Raw genomic sequence first — 15,421 nt, forward strand, 5'->3', positions numbered from 1 at the left:
TTCCAGGCCAAGGAATTCCACGTAGAGTCAAGGACTCAGAAGAGGCATGGTAAGTCCAGGAAAATGGCAAGTCATTTCCTGTACTCTAGTAACTCAATTTTGAGCAATTACAGTGAGAAAAAAGTAAAAACTCTGCAAATTACCCATATACACTCTGATGTAAAATGATCAGTCTGAAGCGGATCCAGATGGAACGGCATGGATCATGGAAATAGGGCCCCAGATAGACTAGGAACAACAAAAACAGTAACAAAAGGACTATCTGAACCCAAGTAGTATGACGCCGTGTTCCAGTGACTTCTGGTTTTCCCCTAAATCCTGGTGGGAAATAAATGGATATGAATGTTAGAGTCATATTATATACCATCTGTAAAGAAGATGATTGTTAGGCTGCATATATAATTACAATTCAGCTATTCTCAGCAAATCCTTTTGCTATAATTGCCTAAAGGAAACATGCCCTTCTGGGAGTGATAAGGAGAGATGCGAGAAATGGGTGGAACCCACTGATCCTGGCCCAGGGGACAGGGTAGAGAGCATGGTATCTGTGAAAGCTCTGGCACACAGTAAACTCTGATTAAATGGTAACTCAGTGCTGCCAAGAGCTCACAGAAAAATAAGTGAAAATTCACGAGGCAGCCTGGGACATCTTTGAGCTTGCTGTCTATCTGGGGTTTCAAGCAGGCAAAAGGCAACTAAGGAACATTGAAAATTGAGGTTTGCAAGTACACACATCATAATCTAAATCTATACTATCTGTGTGGCTCCAGAACCCCAAACTGAGAAATTAAATTAAGAAGTGGTATTAGGAACACTGAAAACCCTAGGGCTTCAGTAGATGTAAATGCAAATGTCATATTTCTCTGTAGAGACGATTCCCACCTCCCCCACCCCATTCATAGAACCTCTCAGGGGGGAAGAAAAGAAAAAAAGAAAAAAGAAAAAACAACCTTTTCTAGGGATGAGCTCATAATCAAAGATTGCAAACCACATGAAGAGACAAGCTACCATAAAGGAGAGTTAGGAGGCGTAAGAGCTGGAAATAATAGAATGCTCTAAAAATGATTAGAGGACGATTTGAGGACAAGTGATTTGAGGACAAAGCAAACAAACACTTGTATAACTTCTACCCACGTACCAAATTTAATTGAAAACTGTTACGAACAATAAAAGGTAACTCCATCTGCAAATTCTTAATAGTTCTTTTTATGCTTCAATCTTGATTTGTGGATTGACTCAGATATCAAAGTCAAAATGTAATTTGACACCAATCTGGTCAAAACCTACCCAATCTGGTCAAAACCAGTCTTTAAAAGGTTATCTTGGAAAAAAACAGAGAGATGGAAAATGCCAAAGCAGTCCAGTTAAAACAGGCATTTCATTTTGCCCAGACCATTATACCCATGCTGAAATGGTCATAAATAATTTAATCTATTCATATTTTAGCTACTGTTTCCATTCGGCTTAAGCGCAAACTTCTTAGTCATTTATTTTGTTAATAAAAGATGTCAAAACCTCAAGAAAACCTCCAATTTTTTGGTATCTTACTTACTGTTTCATTAGAACAACATTCCAAAAAAGCTTTACATGGTTTATTTTTACCTATAGGATTTTTAACTCTATGACTGCCAAATTTTAGCGGGTTGAGGACTAGAAAATGGCACTGAAGCAAGAATCCCAAGTTCCTGTGTGTCCTTCCAGAACTCTCTTTGGGGTAGTGGTTGCTGAACATAAGGGTTTTATGCATGAACAAAATTTCAGGGCTAAAATGAATGAAATATTGAGGCAGTGACTTGGAATTGCCGTCTTACAATTTGCTAGGTAAAGACATTACAAGTAAGTATCTACTAGTGCCATAATCTCACTTTTAAAAAGATTTTATGTATTTATTTGAGAAAGAGAGAGAATGAGCTGGGAGGTTGGGCAGAGGGAGAGGGAGAAGCAGACTCCTCACTGATCAGGGAGCCCCAATGCGAGTCTGGATCCAGACCCCGAGGTCATGACCTGAGCTGAAGGCAGATGCTTAACCAACTGAACTGCCCAGGTATCCCCATAATCTCATTTTTAAAAGAATGCTTTGACACCAAAATAGGGAAGAGTGTAACTGCAGAAAAAAAGGGATATTCCTCAAATTTGTATGTAAATAGCTTTATTAAAGATAGAATATAGCATCTTCCTTTTCCCTCATTTTGCCATGAACTAGTAAAATATTGGTCATGGTTCCAGACTGTGAGATAATAGAAAATACATATATTGGTCTCAACCCCCATTTATGGGCACAGGGCTCCTAACCCGTTGCAATCTCCTTGGCAATAAAAACACCAGGAGGATCTAATTTTCTAATATCTGGCTTCCGTCCTTGGTTCCTGACACAGAGCTCCTGAAACCCTTGTAATTTCCTGGGTGACAGGGGTATTTTGTGACTCTGGCTGGCCTCCTGCATGGGAGCTGGTCACCAAAAGGACCAAGCCATGATCAGAAGCTTGGAATGTTCAGCTCCACACACCCCCACACATTGTCTTGAGAGGGAAGAGGGGCTGAAGATGGCAATAATGACTGATCTTGCCTATGTGGTGAAGCCTCCATAGAAATTCAACTAGTCTGGGATATAGGGAGAGGATGGTTGGCTTATGGACATTGGGGCAGGTATATGCTATGGTGAGTGCTGTGAAATGTGTAAGCCTGGCAATTCACAGACCTGTACCCCTGGGGTACATTATATACATTATATATACATTATATATATAATAATACATTATATGGGAATAAAAATAATTAAGAAAGTAAAAAAAAAATTCAACTAGTCTGGGGTTTGGAGAGCTTCCAGGTTGGTGAACCACATACTGGGAGAGTGACACAGCCCAACTCCACAGGGACAGAAGCTCCCAGACTGTGCTCTATGTTATCTCTCCATCTGGCTGTTCATCTCTATCCTTTACCATATCTTTAATCAACTGACAAACGTAAGTGTTTCTCTGAGTTCTGTGGCTGCTCCAGTAAATTAGCTGAACCTGATGAGGGGCTCATGGGAACCTCTCATTTATGGCTGATCGGTCAGAAGAGTAGGAGTCAATCTGGACTTGATATTGGCACTGAATGGGGGTGGGGGCAATCACTGGACTAAGCCTTTAGGCTGCAGGATTGGATACTATCTCCAGGTAGATAGGGTCAGCATGGAGTTAAATTGGTGTCCTGGAGAGTTGCTTGGTGTGGAAAAGACCCCACCCAATTGGTGACCAGATGTGTCAGAAGCGAAGTGCTCTGTGTCAGGAGTGAAGGAGAAAGACTCACAGGAGGTAGACTGGACTGTAGGATCCTCCAGGACACAGACTCAGTGCTCCCCAGCTTTGCAGATGCAGGGCATGTGTCCCTGTAACTCTGCCTTCAAAGAAGGGGTTGCAGAACTCTAGAATCCCCACCAACCTAGATATACCTTCAGTGGTTAACAACGCACAGACTCTATACTCCTTGACTTACCATTATAACTAGACTGGCTATAAAATCATTGGGAGTTTAGAGGGTCTTTTTTGGTTTCCAAAGCACTTATGTACGCATTCTCTCCTTCACTCTAGGGAGAAAGGAAAAACCCAAGTGCAAGTTTTATTTATCTCTATCTTGCAGTTGAAGAAACTGAATGTCAGAGCTGTCATTCATTTACTCAATCATTTGCTCAGACAGTTAACGAATATTTATGCATCTCCAGGCTGTGTAGCACTGTTCTAACCCCCAATAACACGAAGATGAAGACAAAGTCATCCACTTAAGATCCCATGGGTAGTTGGTGACAGCTCGCCCAGAGCCCAGGTGTTCTGATTACAAGTACTGTGTTCTCTCTAGTAAGCTGTGATGCCCGTGTATCTCTGTCTTCATTGTGTTTAGTTTTCTCTGCTACGGGCAACCCTCCCACTTCCCCACAGAAGGTCTGAGCTCCCTGGCCTTGGGCATATTGAGACACGGGACCGGTTCTCACATTCACACCAACATCTAGACATTTGTTCAATGTTTATTTAGGGTGGCTGAGCTCTGGAATGGGGCTGGATGAGTATGAAGAACCATTAGAGACCATACCCAACTAGCAAAATAAAGGCCCTGAAGCTAACAGGAAGTTTAAAGATCAGATATTTTTACTTAAACAGAAACGTGGTTATAAGGCCTTAATCTTCCCCTCCCCACCCCAAGTAGCTTATCAAAATATTTCCTTCAAACACATGTAGTTCTTCCCCTGAGAGGAGATCCAATAAATGCAATTTTTCCAGTTCCTTATATTCCAATAATGCCTTCCCATAATAGGCTGGGCCCCCACACCTTCATCTTGCTCTGCATTCACTTCTGGATTGGAACAGCCTCTGCTCAGCATTTCGACAAGACACTCTCATTAGGCTCCACCCAGTTCAAGGCATGTTCTTTCCAAGGAGAACACTTTGATACACTTAGAACATTTCATCTCCCCAGCTTGATTTCTGCACATTTCCCCATCTGGTGTCCATATAATCCAGGATTATACCTAGGGCTGTACCCACCAGTATGGGGTTGGGCTGATGGGTCTCCTGGTCACATGGGTGCTATACTTTTGAATATCACCTTTACATAGATTGCTCATGGTCCTTTGTATTTGTAAAATCTTGGTAGGTACTCTTCCTTCATATATTTGCCACATTTAGACACAATTGAGTTCGAAGGCCATTTCTGAATAGATACAGATCTGATAAAGGACATTTTCAACTTTTCATGTTCGTGGCCTCTGCTCCTGGGCTCCCGGGAAAGCTATACTTTAAGATTTACCAAGGTCAAAATGACTTGGCAAAACCTCAAATCACAGGCTCTGTCTCTGCCCCAAGTACACACTGCACATCTGCTTCATTAAAGAAAATAACCAAAAGGGACCATTCTGAACACAAAAGGTAAGAAAAAATAAGAAACATTCCTGGTTCCCATAAGATTAAAGTCACATAGCCTCACATATACTAGAAACTTAAGGCCTACAACTTTCTGAAATGTTCTTTGTCTAATAATTTGCAACTTTTATGTAAAAAATGCATATAACCCTACACCAGATGTCCCTTTGGAGGAGAACTCTCTTCTTTTTGAGGATTGTATATCCCAGGCAAGTGTCCAAACTTGGGTTCTCATAAAACTCTCTTTTTAAAACTCGGTGATTCTGAAAGGTTTGTTGACTTTGTGTCAATAGATACACGAGATTCAAATCCCTAATATGTCCAATGCAGCACCATGTGATGGATCCTTATGCATTTGCTCATGATGCCTTTGTAGTTAAGAGGAGAAGAGGAGTAGTAGCTTCAACTCTTCACTTAAAACTAGCCCCACACTCTCTCTAATGGGATGTTTAAACTCTTAACTTTTTTCTGAAAATAGAAAGTAGTTGGTGCCCGTATCTGAATACACTCATGAGAAGATATTTGGTCTGCCTTGAAAGGTGCCCGTTCGACAGACAATATTTGAGAAATCTGTGCTAACTCCGTGGAAGATGGCCCTTCTATACATGAACGTGCTTAGTTATAAATATTTGGCTGGTGAAAGCCTGTCTAAGATGAACATAACCCCCCTTTCAGTGGGAGCACAAGCTGCTCTGTGAAGGAATGCTTCCACAATTCATTGCACTGTGGCCTCCACACCTTTTTTCAGAGGCATGGAAAGAAAGTATTCAATGGTGATCCTTCGCAAGCCCCGAAGTGCCACCATAAATCCCACAGGATGCCAGCCACATCAATTTGGTCATCAAGTACATGTGACTTGAAGTGATGTGACCTGTCCTGTGAGTTCCTAGACTTCACTCTCACATTGAAAAGACCCATTCACAAGAGAGTCCTAGCTCTTGTGAAATCTGCAGGCTTTGTCACCAAAATGCTTTGCACAAATTAGGCAGTCAACAAATATTGGTTGAATAAAATTGAAGAATGGACTAAATGAATTGGAGTCTTTGCAGCCCAGGAGGTTGCTACAAATCTCAAATTTAAATGATAATGAAATTTAGTGTGGATAATTATACTTTCTAATCTTCACTCTGGCCTTGAGGAAAGAGATTTGATGGCACACATTTGGATCTTACGGGTTTTCAGTAACCTATGTTTCTCTTTGTCTTGTCACTTTCCTTATTTCAAGATAGAAATAGAACCTATCAGTATAAGAATTCCAGGAAGCAGGTTAATTTGGAGAAAAGTATTCCCCAGTGCAGCCATTCTAAGAACAGTATCAACTCTTTCTTGCACAAAAGGGGAATTTGATTGTTTTTCAATCCTCCCATCCCTTTAATTCCCTTTCTCTTTTCTTACTTGAATAATAGCAGAAATTAAGGTATCAAAATCCCTTTTCCCCTGCCCCCCACTCAAATCACAGGAGTCCTGAATCATAGCTCCCCAAAGCCCACAAGTAGAAGTGGATGCTTCCTGCAGAAAGAGTAGCTGGAATAGGCACGGGATCTTGAGTGGAACACTGTCTCCTAGGGAGTCCTCAAGGGCCAGCTGAGATCAAGCCCAGAGACAGCAGTGTTCTACAGCTGCAGACAGCACCTTGGAACATTCATTTTTGTGGCCTGGGTGAACAGGAAGGAGACACCAAACATGGGAGAGGGTGGCAGAAGGGTGGTTGAAAGAACATTAGAACTGAACTTGACCTTCCTCCTTGCTCCAAAAATGAGAAGGCCCTAATGCTGCAGAGACTTGTTTGCACTAAGAAGTTCTTGTTTCAAAATGCAATTACCTGTGGGATGATTAAGCCTACAGTACTGGAGATTGCATTAAACTCAATTAAGTCTTCTGCAATCAGAGTCATTATTTTGGGGCGGGGAAGAAGAAAAAAAAAGATGTATATTCCACTTAAAAGGGGATGAAAAAGAAAATGATCTAGGGCAGTGTTTCCCAAGTCTGCTTCATAAGAATCATAAGAGTTTATTGAAAGCACAGATTCTCTTCTTCTCCCTACCTCATACCCATTACGAATCAAGAAAATCTGGGGCAGGGACCAGGAATCAATATTTTTTAAAGTTTCCCATGTTATCTGATGTTGCCAGCCCTGGGAGGAACTCTGGGGAAGCACAGTTCTTGGAGGCTGGTTTGTTGCCCTGACCAAGCTTCAGTGAGATCTCCAGCTTGACAAATATTGAACTTGGTGTTGCACTGGGCTGATTGGGATTGACCTGCTTACAAAGTTTGTAGGAAACTTATGTATGCCAGCTCACCGGTTACAAGGAAGGGTAGTCCTTCTCAGAGGTCAAAATGCCCACTTTGCTGTGCAAAACACCTTCACAACACCTGGACACTTTGAATGAGATGGTTGCCTGCTACTGATCTGTGAAACCAGATCAAAGGGATTCTCCCAATAGCATTTTCATTCAGGCCACAGGAAGTGTGGGAAATAATTCTTACATGTCCCACACCCAATCTCCTTAACCTTGACCGGAGCTGGAGAAACACCACCAAATTCTATCTCTTGGACACTTTTTCTCAAGTCTACACACTCTTTCTTTTTTTATATGTTTATTCTCTTTTTAAAATAGGGTGCTATTTTACCAAATTTCCATTTTCTTCCTTGAAATTACATTCCATTCATGCATTTCTGGCCACCTCTGTTGTGCTCTATGTGTCCACATCACCAATATCTTGGTGACTATTTGTATGGGTAACTTATTTTCTATCCCTATGCACTGACCTGATGGTCAACCTCATGAGCTTACATTCCAGCAGGAAGAGGTTTGTAACAAATATATCTTAAGCACTAAAAAATAAGATCATATGATGCTTTGAAGAAGCTGACCACAACAGGAGGTAGACGTGGTTTGGGCTGGAGTTGACTAAGGAAGTCTTCTCTGCAGATGTGACATTTATGTTGAGAGCTAGAACGTCATAACTGCACTTTCGAACAATGTTCATTTCCAAGGTCACGTAGAACCTTATATCTCCATCATAGATACAAGCATTGTTAAACTAATAGAGTTAGTAGACGATTTTGTAAAATTCGTTATGAGAAGCTAATGGGGAAGGAAAGTACTCATCTAGATAGTTTGAAAACTCTCCCATTATTAAACATGAGGAACACTGGATAAAATGGAACAAATACTTATAATTACACTATTTTTAAATGAAATCCATTTTTAAGTGAGTAAGTGAGCTCACAATAAAGTCAGAGAAATCACTAGTAATGAAAGTAATGAAGTAATAAAGTAATGAAGGAAATGAAAATCAGTGAGGTCAACATGAGACCTGAAGCTTCAGTTGCTGCTGGGAAAAAGTTTGGATCCTAATCCCTGTGTAGGAACAGGAGATACAGCCTTAAGCCCTAGAGACAGGAAGTTGGAACTGAAACCACAACAGGAAACCAGGATGAAGCTGGGCAGATTTAAAAATAATTTTTTTAAAAAACATCCATTAGTTTTGGGTAGAGGTTTTTAAAAGGAAAAGATAATATCCCTGAGGATTTATAGCTGCATAACTATCTGATGTTCAAATTCATGCCATGGGCAAAATCTAGGAAACTCTAAGTTCAGATAATAGCATAAAAAGTTGTGTTTACTTAGTGATGCTCCAAGTAACTTACAAAAGAAAATGCAAAACCTCTCTTGAAGAACAACCCCTTAGCAGGGTCTCTGTAGGGATTTACAGAGATTAAATTCCAATGAAGGCAAGTTCATAATCTAAAACTGTAAAACATATGAGGAAACAATGCTATGAAAAAGAGTCACCAAAAGTCATATGTACAGTACAGAATTAGAACTTCAAATACTAAAATTCTTAAATAGAAATTTTGAGAAACAATTTAAAGGATTAAATATATACAAAAGGATGCCTGGGTGGCTCAGTCAGTTAAGTGTCTGCCTTTGGCTCAGGTCATGATCTCAGGGTCCTGGGATTGAGACCCACATCAGGCTACCTGCTCAGTGGGGAGCCTGCTTCTCCCTCCCCCTCTGCCTGCTGCTCCCCCTGCTTGTTCTCTCTCTCTCTCCCTCTGTCATATAAATAAATAAAATCTTTCAAAAAATCAAAAAACAAAAATAAAAGTTATTTCAAAATTGTACCTATTGCATGGAGCACTGGGTATGGTGCATAAACAATGAATTCGGAAACACTGAAAAGAAATTTTAAAAATAAACAAAAAATTTTTAAAAATTGTAAAAGGATAGAATACTTTTCTTGCATATAGGTATCTTTTAAAACTGATGGGCAATGTTAAAAATAGACAAAAAGAGAATTAGTGAACAAGGAGACTGATCTGAGGAAATCCTCCAAAGTCAGTCAGTCCAGGAAGATGAAGGGATGGCAAATATAAAAACATTAAAAGACATGGAGGACAACGAAGATGTCTCACATAAATCAATAGAAGTGGCAAAAAGAAAGCACTGACAAGATGGAAGAAAGATAATATTTGAATAGATAATGGCTGAGAATGTTACAAAATTTATGAAAGATACAAATCTGCAGATTCAAGAAACACAACCATTTGCAAGTAGTATAAATAACATTAAGCCCATGCTCAGACACGTTTTAATGAAACTACAGAATACCAAAGATTTTTCTTAAAATAACAGGCAAGGTTTTATCTGTTGCTAAACACAATTTTCTTTTCCTTGAAAAACCAGTTGCTTGATGTTTCTTTTGTTCTTATGTCTGAAATCTGCTATCTGAATACACAGAGACTTACGAATGTCTACAGTTTATTACTTTAGGGAAAAAAAATTTAAAGCACCTTGTACCATGTAAACTTTGGTGCAACCTCAGTAATATGAGCTGAGTAAATATGACAGGCTCATAATTATGGCTGGCCAAGACCCCAGCAAAGTGTAAGTCTGCCTTAGTTGTGCCCAACTTGCTTTTGCCTTGTAAACAGTGAATAAATCAAACCACCTCTCCTCCCAGCCCAGCCTCGGTAATGGTTTCTGCTTGGCCTAATGACAGCTCAGTGCAAACACCCTTCAGTTAATTTTTTGAGTGTTCAGAGGGTATGGGTTTAGCCCCACACATCCCTCCTACCTGAGCTATCAGTCTCTGACTTTGAACCGGGAAAACTGAACCAAGACAGAGAAGAAGAATGCGATTCTTTTTTTCTTCTGCTTTATCTTTTATACCTAGGGGGCATAGAGTTCTTCTCTGTGAATCAGGTAATTTCAGTCACGATTTCAATTCATCCGGGGTTGATTTACAAAACAGACCAATGGGCTAAGAATGAACATTCTTTTTCTGACTCTTCTGGAAATCTCTGAGTCTTGTTTTCATCCATCTCTCAGATGGTGTAGAAAAGAAAACACTACCCTACTGCTTCTCTCAGAAGAAATACAGTGTTAACAGTGTTATAGCCCTAAGCTCCATGGACATATGTCCATGTCTATTTCACTGTAACTTAAGCTGGAAGGGGAATGGAAACCATTTATTCATGCACTTATCTCTCTATAAACATTTTAGTAATTTGTCAAGCCGGAAAATAAAAAGATGATTCTTGAGGACTAATTGGGACAAGGTGGAAGGATCTTCCACCTCTTCTGTTTGAATTCTTGGTGGACAAGTGAGGGGTGAGGGGACGTTTTCTTTAGAGTTGTCCAATACCAGGGATGCACACGTGGGGCAGGTTTCTAAAGAAAAGGAGTCATGAAACAAACTCACTTATAATTTCCTTATTTGGGGGACTTCTATGTCTCTCCCCCATTGAACACTCTCTCTGTTCTTCACACTGTCCATAGCTCTAGACTAGAACTTCCCAGTTCTAGGAGTATGAATAACTAGAATGAGCTATGTAGGGAGGTAGGTGGTATCATCTCTTTCCATGTCAAGATCCTTAAGCACATGGATTGGAAAGGTTCCCAGCTTGTCCTCTTGGATCTGGAATGGAGGTTCTGCTCTGTTCCCTGAGGACATGCACAATTAAGTCATGCAGATGTCATACAAAGATGATTCAGTCTCGGACCAGAGGTCATCTTGATGCCTTCTTGGGCCAATGTTTAATACAAAAAGATTTCAGCAAAAACCCGCAGTAGAAAAAGTTGCAAGATTTTTGCTTAATCTTTACATTTCTTGGCCTCAGCTCTGTTTTTTCATCTCTTACCCATTTGCCTACTCTCCTTGTCTCTCTCTCTCTCTCCCTCTCAAGCTCTTTGTTCTCACATCTTTTACTTGAAGTGTCAAAACCCTTTCAAAAATTGCTGTTAAATAAAAGCAATGAGGAAATGGAAAATTGTTGCCATACTCAGGCTAGGAAATGACAGGAAATTCTGACCATATCAAACAAATATACATGTGTTTTACCATCACTATGCATTATACCAGTAAACCACAGCTGGCTAACATCACACCTATTTTTGAGAAGTAAACACAGAAGGCAATAAATGTTCCAAGATGAAATGGAAGTATTTGCATTCCTTCAACGTCCCATTCAAATGATATGCATGGAGCTGGTATTTCAGTTGTTCCAAATAATAAATTACTCCACCAGGTTACATCTTTCACTTACACAAACCTTCGGGCTCTCTTTGCCTCCATGCTCCCTGCAGCTGTTACTTCGGTTTTTGCTACATAATTACTGTTTATTCGCAATCTCTCACTTGTTAGAGGAGTTACCAACGAGCTCTCACATTCCACTTTCAAAATGTGATGACTCTTACGTTTTTTCTTTGCACTAAATGTTGGAGGCAGCTTTTAGTCCTAACCAAAATATTTGCACAATGCTAATTACATTTCTGTGGACCATCAAAATAAAAATCTGTAGAAGAATAAATGAAAAATGGGCATCACACATTATAATTACAATTTCAAATCTTTCAGAACACTGTCAGAACAAAGGATCTTAAAATCGGACGAAGCCCAAACACAGGCATCTTCTTGCTTAGGAATAGTAATAGAAAAACCAGCTGAGAAGTACTGAGCACTCCCCACAGGCCAAGCCTGTTCTGAGTGCCTTCCATACATAATCTTTAAACAACGAGATGAGATAGGTAGTATTATCAGCCCATTTTATAGGTGAAAAAACCAAGGCACAAAGAGGCTAGATCAGTGACCCAAGACCCCTCAGCTAGGCATTCTGACTCTAGAGCCCATGCTTGAACCACTACTCCATATTCTACTCATGAAGGCTATTTTTCCACATTAGTATCTATTCTTAAAGAAGTGCCCTGCCCTGACTCTGGTCCCCCTTTCAACTCATCAACTCCTCATGTCCCCCCACCCACGACACTTTCCCCCCTCGCAGTCCATGGGAGAAGCCCTGCAGGATACCCAGCTCCCACACAGCTGCCTTTCCTATCAAAGTTTATTTAAGAGATCTGGTCTCTGTCTTCTAGAAGTTTATACTGCAAATCAAACAATATAAAGAGGCATATAATTTATAATCCAAGCAAACGACAGAAAGAGATGTATAAAAAAAACATATAGGCATGGGAAGGGGTATAAAAAAACAGAGTTTGCACCAAATTTGAACAGGGAAGCAGTGAGATTTGAGATGTGTAACTGATAAACAGTTTCTGGAGGCAGTTCCGAAGCCAAATTCCAACAGGGACTCGGCCAAGTCGTGGTGCAGCAGCAGTGAAACAGCAGCCCGCACTTGGAATACTCGTGTAGAAGTATCTCCTTCTTCTACAGGGACACCTTGAATGGCAAATGGCTTTCACTTCGCTCCAGTTGATTTAACTGGTTCTCCCTCGCTCCTCTTCTTTCCATCTCCCCTTCTTCCTTTATGTCTGCTTTCATTCCTTTATTCCAGGTTGTCATCGAACAGCTCCCTACAGAGCGCTGGTCTTCAAAGACCCGGTTCCAGGCACTCCGACAGCTGCCAGAAGCTAAAGGCAAAGTCCTCCTTCTCCTGGAGCTAACGGGCCACAGGGTCAGCTCTTAAAAATACAAATTTGATCCTGCCTACAACATTTAAAACCATCCAGTGCCTTTCCATTGCTCTTAGGATAAAGAATAAAATGGACCAGAGAACTCCCTGAAGCCCTGAATGGACAGCCCTGTCTCCTCCGTCGTCACACCAACCACGCGCTACCCCTCTGTTCACGTCTCTCCCGCCGTTTGGCAGCTCATTGAATGTGCCGAACAAGGCTCTCAGTTTTAAGACCTGATAGTATCCTCTTTTGCCGTTCAGAGCCTGGATCCTGATTCATAGGCACACTCCTGTGACGATCGATTAGTGTTGACCTCCCCCACTGGACAGTAAATTATAGGAGTGTGGGGAGGAGGTTAGCGTTCTGCAAAGAGATAAGATAAATGTCAGCTGAAATCAGATGGTGAAGCGTTGCTGAGGTGCCACACGTTACTTTGTATGCTTCAGGGAGTGAGGAATGGTACTTGAGCAAAGAGGCAAAGTGATCTGAGGTGCACTCTAGGAAAAGAGGTGAGCCTAGTAGTAAGAAGCAAGATGGGATGGAGAGAGATAGAGCAGGGGTCCATTTAGGAGGCTGAAGCTATAGTCTTGAGTAAGAGATGAATAAATGAATGAATGAATGAACAGACTAGTGACATTTAGCATCAAAATTAAGTCTAATTCCAAAGCCCATAAGCCTTCCAGATACACACTGCTGCCTCTCACACATGATTAATCCAACAGAAGGAATTATCCTATTGCCAATTTCTTAAAAAAATCTCTCGAGAAACAAAAGTGAGGAAGTTGACTCTGTGAGAGGTATTATTTCTGAATAAAAGTATGTGATTATAACTTGACTTTGCAAATTACCCAGCTGGCAAGTGAATCAAATAATTCAAATAAAGCCAAATTCATCTTGTGTATGTCAAAGCTTACAAGCAAGTAAATATGTATGAAATTTAAGAAGCATATTTTGGAAAGGAAGTGCCCCTCAACCATCCCGAGAGTCAATCATGAGCCAAATTGTTTCAAATTATAGAAGACAACTTTTCATATTTTTTTTTATTCTTTTTATTTTTTAAGATTTATTTATTTATTTATTTTGAGAAAGAGAGGGAGAGAGAGAGTCTGAGTGTGTTCGTGCTTCCTTGGTGGGGAAAGGAGGGGGAGAGGGAGAAGGAGGGAGCAGACTAGGCACCCCTCTGAGCAGGAAGCCTGATGTGGGACTGGAGATAATGAGCAGAGCCAAAATCAAGAATCTGATGCTTAACCAACTGAGCCACCCAGTTGTCCCTAACTTTTCATATAGTTTTTAGAGATAACTATTTTCCTAAAGTGACATTCCTTCATATGTATTTCAGAAGAGAAATCCATGGGAAATAGTGGTCATATATTTAAAACTAGTCTTTAGAAGTTGAAAGTGACTCAAATTTAACTTCTATAGGATATAATTTTGGGGTTTTTTTATGAAAACATCTAGAAGACACATTTCCTAAGAAGGAAGACTTGAACCACAACAACCAGTTTCTTTTATGGGAGGCTGCCATCATACTGATTTTTAGCTTCCTTCCACTAAGACCAAATCCAGCTGGGAGCTGGGAAACTGGGTGGTCCATTAAAAGCTATTGTAGATGGAAGCAAATTTCAGGTCTGCCTCTAGTTAAATGTAGGTCTGGATAAAAATTAGAGCTTCTAAATATCAGTTTTTCCCATCTGTAAAATGGGATTAGAAGTGCCTGGTCTACCTCATTCACAGAATTCTTTAAAAAATCAAAACAAAATTGATAAGAAATGTCAACACTACACACATGCAGTGTTTCCTAAAAGATGTTTCCGATCCATTCCCATCCAACCAGAAGAAAAATCTTGAAGTAGTTTTGTTGTTGGGTTTTCTCTGTGTCATCAAATGCAAAATCAAATGGCTCTTTAAGAATTCTCCATCGCCCTCTAGATTTGACGTTATGATTGTCCAATCTTAAAGTGGAAACCCCCACTGGTAAATTTCCCAAGGTAAAATTCAAGGAGACCAATGCCAGGATTAGCTTCGGGAGTATCTTTCAAACCAGGAAGCCCTTGGAAACATGAAGTTTGCTCTGTGTCTTCTTTCAGAGGCATGAGCTTAGACAGCCGTCGTCTGTCTATGGGACCCAAACTGGGCTAGCACCTAATACTGGCCAGGCACCATGCCAGGAATAGAGCAAACAAAATGAGTCAAACAAGGCAGAGCTGGTTCCCTTCTTCTTGGAGCTTCAACCCTGTCCTGATGCCAAGGGGACTCTTCACCCGGGAAGAGCAGCTGTCCAGCTGTCCGTTGTCCAACTTTCCCCCCCAAACCCCTCGCCCCCCAATCCCCCCACCCCCTGCAAGGAGCTAAAGCCCTATACCCATTTTAGGCTGGTTCTCCAAGGCCTTAGTTCATTCCCATTAGGTCGGGCTCCGTAGCTGATTTTTCTTTCCATTTATGGACAAAAACCTTTTCTTTGTTAGAAAAAATGCCGATTCTGGACAGATGAGATCATTTATAAATAAGACGCATATAAGTAAATAAATAAAATAGAAGGAAGAGATTTGCTGTGCTTTCCAAAGCCAGTAGCCCTCGAGGTGCTACCTGACCTCTCAAGGTCCA

Source organism: Martes martes (genome assembly GCF_963455335.1).
Source record: "Martes martes genome assembly, chromosome: 4".
NCBI classification, from domain to species: Eukaryota; Metazoa; Chordata; class Mammalia; order Carnivora; family Mustelidae; genus Martes; species Martes martes.